The sequence below is a fragment of the Musca vetustissima genome, unplaced genomic scaffold (genome assembly GCF_032173495.1).
Source record: "Musca vetustissima isolate MV318-11 ecotype Yass unplaced genomic scaffold, APGP_CSIRO_Mvet_v1 utg97036, whole genome shotgun sequence".
Classification (NCBI taxonomy): Eukaryota; Metazoa; Arthropoda; class Insecta; order Diptera; family Muscidae; genus Musca; species Musca vetustissima.
The window spans coordinates 71,217-77,794 of NW_026879677.1; the positions used below are offsets into that span (position 1 = coordinate 71,217).

At 33.8% G+C, this 6,578-nt stretch overlaps 3 non-coding genes across 3 annotated transcripts; 1 reads left to right on the forward strand and 2 right to left on the reverse strand.

Annotated features, from left to right (window-relative positions):
- Window positions 1-1,727: 1,727 nt before the first annotated feature.
- On the reverse strand, window positions 1,728-1,799 carry Trnad-guc (transfer RNA aspartic acid (anticodon GUC)). The gene has a single exon. It is a non-coding gene; the product is annotated as a tRNA-Asp (tRNA).
- Window positions 1,800-3,634: 1,835 nt separating this feature from the next.
- Trnad-guc (transfer RNA aspartic acid (anticodon GUC)) lies at window positions 3,635-3,706 on the reverse strand. The gene has a single exon. It is a non-coding gene; the product is annotated as a tRNA-Asp (tRNA).
- A 252-nt stretch (window positions 3,707-3,958) lies between these two features.
- Trnae-uuc (transfer RNA glutamic acid (anticodon UUC)) lies at window positions 3,959-4,030 on the forward strand. Its single transcript has one exon. It is a non-coding gene; the product is annotated as a tRNA-Glu (tRNA).
- Window positions 4,031-6,578: the final 2,548 nt, after the last annotated feature.

Below are 6,578 nucleotides of genomic sequence, written 5' to 3' on the forward strand. Positions count from 1 at the left end.
CTTTTCTATAGAACAAAAATTAAACCTCAGTTCCGAGGTATTTTTTTCTTCGGAAAAAAGTCGTATCTTAGTTCCGAGATATTTATACCCTACACAACTATGTTGTTAGGGTATTATAGCTTTGTGCAGCCCCAAGAGTTTGTAACGCCGCGAAATATTGGTCCTAGACCCACCTTTAAGTATACCGATGTGTGTCCGCCTGTCCGTTATGGACCAATCTTCACGAAATTTTGCATGTAGGATGGATTCTGGCCAGTGAAGACCCCTATTGTTTTTGGTAAAGATCGGTTAATATTTAGGGAATGGACCAAATACTTAATTTTTGTCGGTTTCGGTCTAGAGGCCGCAATTATGGTCCGAACATCGCGAAATTTTACATGGAGATGGGGATCGGGCCAAAGAATAAGTATGTCTGATAACGATCGGCCATTATTTAGCGGGTCAAATGGACTCTGACTTTTGTGTGAAAAATTACAAAATTTGAATTCTATTTACTCCTGAAGGATATAGACTCGATAAGTTGATAGTATATCCAAAAGGAGTGGTTGACCTTTAAATTGATACCAAATATATTGATGTATCTATTCGGATGTGGGAGTTAAACTTAAATATTTAAAGGTGTTTACGTTTTCAGATGTTATTCAGTACCAAATTAGAGGGCGGAAATATAGCGCTGGTCGCTTTAAATTTTTTAAATATTGGGGCAAGTCGGGGCATAAATCACGAAATATTACCCAGGCTCGGAATAAACATCCGAGTTCCGTGGTAGTTGTGTAGGGTATCGTATGGTCGGCCCGTCCGACTATACTGCTCCGCTCACTGGTTTTTTTTATAGAAAAAAATTCAACATCGGTGTTGAGAAAAAAAATTCTAACTCAGTTCATCTGGGTATTTTTTTTCTATAGAAAGAAATCGAAACCTCAGTTTATCTAAGGAATTTTTTTCTATAGAAAAAATATGCATTCTATTCACATTATCCCAAGTGTGCAATCCTAAACCGCCGGTCATTTGTTGTTGTTCTTTTCTTTTGTTTTAATTTGCTAATTTCAACGAAGGCTTATCTTGTAGTATTCACATTGGAAATTAATTTGATGCGACGGTCTTTTTGTGTATGTGGTTTTGCTGCTTCACTTTCCCTTTTGTTTTGTTTATACTCGGAATCGACTTAGGCCTCTGAAATACATACATAGATTTATATATTGTGACATATATATTGGTCATTTGCCTGCATATATCGACAGCAAAAATAAGGTCGATTTAATCTCGTGACTGATTCTCTGTCTGTCATTTCCAATGTAATATTGATGGGGGTCTTAGTTAATATAGCCCAACACATATCGGTCATCGAGCCTATGGCCGTTCTTTATTCTATTGTTTTATTCTCATTGCAATTATAATTGTCAGCCTATTATTATTGCATTGCATTTTGTTTTTTTTTTTTGTTTTCGTTTCTATAAGCGGAAGTGGGATGTGCATTTTTGTTATCTGCATCTTAGAAAAAATATAGACAAAAATATGCAAAAATAGAATCATTGCTTTATGATCCCTATCGTTTAAACAGATGGTAGAGAGCATCAAAATTCCTTCGATGAGAACCTGAACATGTTCATAAAATTTACTTTTGTGCCTTAAATGGTTATTATTTTGACGAGTGGCATCGGGGATATCCGTGTATATAAACCCTATTATGAAAAGACTTTAAAAATTAAAATAAAAAGGTTGTAGATCTCCCCGACGGGGAATTGAACCCCGGTCTCCCGCGTGACAGGCGGGGATACTAACCACTATACTATCGAGGATATTGCCGGCTTTTTGCCAAAAACTTGTCATCAATGTGTAAAGCCTAAAAATGGACTACCGAATCTTTTATAGCCATGATCATTAGAATTTAAGAAATCGTAGATCTATATTTATACCCTCAGCCTTATGGATAATGCTACGCAAAAATGTGCCTGAGGGTGTATATCTCTCTCGGCAGGATCTAGTAATTTAAAGCACCTGTACTCGTTCGGTATATTTATATATGTACTCGTATTTCGTAGGCTGTGTTATGGTAAATTTTCGGTAGGTAAATTTGACACACGATGAGAACGAAAAATACCGCCAATATAGAATTCTCAAAATACCGAACTAATGCTTTATCGTTATATTGGGGCTATCGAAAAAAGTGAATCAATATTGATCATTTCTTGTAGGAATATTTGCTACCCCATTTGAACTGAAAGCAAAGACATAAAAGTATAAAGATACGACAATTGATACGTCGACAATTTCCAATAGATTGCTTTTTCTCTGTTGTAATGATATCATATCGAAAGATATATCGGTGCTTTGGTGTTCCATTTACATAATATCGGACGGACATTGGAGCTATATATAAATCTGAACCGATTTGCACGAAACTAAGCATACAATATTAGAGACTCAATTCAGTATGACATGCAAAATTTCGTGCAAATCGAAAGTGATATAGGGTCGTTGGTGCACCATTTACGTCTGAATTGATTTTCACCAATTCCAATATGATTCGTCCTTGGCCAAATAAATGAGTGTACCAAACTTCATCCAAATCGGATTATAAATTTGACCTGTATTTTGTTTACAATTGAACATCAACAGCCGGACTTGCATAAATCGACTCAGAAAGTGATTCTATGCATATTCTCAAAAGGAACCACGGGTCTATCTCGTGTGTTGCAAACATGTGACAAAGAAAGAATACCCTGTAGAGGAGACTGGGGCACATTCCGTAATGGCAGTATTATTAAAAAGTTGTTAATTACAATGTGCATTCTTATAAAAATTATTAAAAATGGAATGTTTTTAGGAGAATGATAGAAAAAAAAAAATGAAACAAAACTATAGAAAGTACCTTCGGGGTAGATTCGGCATTTTAAAGTGGGGCGCATTCGGCCATATACAGATAATACAATATTATTTTCATAAAATGTTTTTGAGTTTGACTTTAAAAGTAATCCTTTAAGATGGTTCGAAATTACATATATAAGACCAAACCTTCTTGTATTGACGAAAAAGTCAAACATTGAGTTGCGTATTAAAACAAAATACAACCTTTAAATGATCTTAATTCCAACCAGACTTATAGCAATGATAATTACCAGGCTATGACTATGGTGCCGAATATGCCCCATCAAATGTATCGGTTTTCGAAAATGTATCTGCATCTACCTATTAATGATGCTGACTTTTGAATCTCGAGTTGAGTGTTGTACTCACGAAACTGAGTAATTGTATATATAAAGGCTTTTTTACTAGAACGGCGGGAACTGGCTTTCCAAAAACACGAAAATTGTTTTTTTGTTTTTTTTTTTTTTTTTTTTTTTTTGAAAATATCACGGTTTTAATTGCACTTGGCCTGATACGGATTTTGAACTTTTGCGAAATTAAAATCTTTATAATTTTTGCCCCACCACACAAAAATCGCGAACGGATTCGGAGTCAGCACATTTTCACTACAAGTACCAAAAATCATTGATGTAATACGAAAATCAAAAAGCCGATTTTTTAAAATGGTATATTAAAATATTGCCCATATGTTTGTTACATAAATATGCATTATTTTTTGTAGCCAATTTAATTTATTTCGAAAATTAAAAAAAAGAAAATATTTGTTCTCCCCGACGGGGAATTGAACCCCGGTCTCCCGCGTGACAGGCGGGGATACTAACCACTATACTATCGAGGATGTTATGTGCGGCGTGTTAGAACCAATACACGAGTGCGAAGGTAACAACTCTACACGAGTGCAGAACATAACAACTCTATTTAGAAATCCATCATAGTAAACAAATAAAATTTTTTTTATTCTTAAAAATATTTTTAAAAAGCTTTTACTAGATGTCGCTAGTAGCTTGGTTTTCCTCCAAATGTTCGACACACTCAACAAATCACACATTAACATTAGTTAAGAACATTTTTTGTCAGCAGCGATAATATATCCCATATGGTCTAGTGGCTAGGATATCTGGCTTTCACCCAGAAGGCCCGGGTTCGATTCCCGGTATGGGAAAGTTTTTTATTATTAATTTTTAAAATTGAATTTTTTTGAGAATATATTTTTTAGAAAATACAACATATTTATAAATATAAAATACAGTATATAAATGAATTTTACAACAATGAATTTTAACACATAAGTTGTTTTTCAAACCAGCATAGCGTCAAATGGAAACTTTCTTACTTTATGCTCCATTGAGTTGAATAAAAAATTTAAATAAAACATCTATAAAGTTTTTGAACCCCATGCAATATAGAGACAATATTGTAGATAGATCTTTCAAATGATCTCCTGGGAAAATTTGACAAATATTAATAGTGGCAGACGTATTTCTACATAAATCGTGTTGTTAGTGAAATAACGTGCGGGAGTTCCATTGTAGGAAAATACAAACGTTAACTAATTTTGTTACATTGCTTTAAAAACATACAATATTTAATATCATATTGAACTCTGAAAACGGCTGTTGTAATATTCTAACCTTAAGCCTATTAACTTAACCCAAAGGTCTATAACGAAATTTTAACATTAACAAATTGTTTGCGGAAATAGATATTAATGCGACACAGTTTGTTGCATTGTTTTTTGTTGTGATTTGTATATTTTTTTGCATTCTTATCACCACTTTTCATAATATTGTTAACCGAACGACACTGAATACAGTACAACTACAAGAAAAATACAAAACAAACGAAAACAAAATCAAAGAATGAAAGACACCAGAAGCAAATGTAGTGTAATAGTTAGGCTCACCATCAACACTAAACAAAAATACGTAGTAGATTCAGAATATAACACAAATTTTATCGAAAATATTGTGTTTTTTCTTTTAAAAAATGTACAAAACTAATAACCTATTTTGCTTTCCTTGAATTCGCAAATAGGACAATGCACTATCAATCTGTCGAATATTCAAATTAATGACAATTATTATCCGATTAAAATAAAATAATAAGAATAAATTAAAGTCGATTTTGCCATGTCCACATGCCTGTTAAATCCCTACCCTTGAGATTTTTGGTTTTAATAATGGAATAGCCCCTAAATAACTGCAGAGCTCCGGAGTCGTGAAAGATAAAAAAAATATTTAAAAAACAGTGCGGAGCAGTATAGTCGTACGGGGCCGACCATACCCTACACAACTACCACGGAACTCAAATTTCTGCGGATGTTTATTCCGAGCCTGGACAATATTTAGTGATATTTGCGGTCTCTTGCTCGATTAGAGGTCAACAGCACCTCTTTCTTACACTGGCATATTTTCCGAATATTACTAATATTCAGTACTGCCCTTCTAATTACTTCTCCAAATTCCCTTCACCGTGTTGTTGTGTTGTTATGTTCGGCTTATAATTGTGACCTATAGATCGACTCGAAAAAAGATACAAAATTCAGTTTTCGGTCCACTTCATCCCAACATTTTTATCTTATCATCACCGAAAATATAGGCGTTGTCCTTGACCATACCTGGACCATCATGGAAAATTTCAAACCGTTCAGTGCTATATTTTCGTCTTCTAGTGTGATGGTAATGGTATACTAAATAATATATGAATACCTAAGCACCTGTAAATATTTAAGTGTAACTCCCACATCCGAGTACATACGACAATATAATTGGTATCAATTTAAGGGTCAACTATTCCTCTTGGATATACTATCAACTTCTAGAGTCTTTGTCCTTCAGGGGCAAATATATACGCCATAGAATACAAATTTTGTCATTTTTCACACAAAAGTCAGGGTCCATTTGACCCGCTAAATATTGACCAATCTTTATCAAAGCAGGCATGCTTATTCGCGATGTTTTGGTCATAATTGCGGCCTCTAGAGCGACCAGAAAAACTGACAAAAATTAAGTATTTAGTCCATTTCATCACCTAAATATTAACCGATCTTTACCAAAAGAAGTCTTCATTGGCCAGAACCCATCCTACATGCAAAATTTAGTGAAGATTGGTCCATAACTGTGGCCTGTATCATGTTTACAAATTATAGAGTACATACGGACGGACAGACGGATAACTCTAATACAAAGGTCTAGCCCCATTTTAAGTATATTAATGATTTTACACAGAAATCCATGGTCAAAGCCAAGGGGCCTACGTCAAAACAGGTGTTGATATTGATATTTTTTTTAGATCAAAAATCGGACTGGGATGCTCATATGTACAATATCCTGTAGAGAGAACAGACATAGCATCTTTGGAGGGCTATTGAAATGGAGGACAAAACTTTATTTATTTGGTACACCATATAGATGAAATAGGCTAAAAATATATGTAAAAGTTGTATCTAAATCTGAACCGCTTTTAACAAATTTCGATTTCAATCCAATGCGCTATGCAATATTTTATGTAAAGCGAACAAAAATTACCTTCTCAGTGCACTATTACATAAAATCGAATGAAAATATCTATGGGAGATACACTGGTCATTCTTTTTTTGAAAATGAAGTTATAGTGAACGGTTTTTTTCAGAAATAAATAGGTAATTTGTTCATTAAAAAAAAAAACAAAAAATATTAACCCAAAATTTATTTTTTAAATACAAATATTCT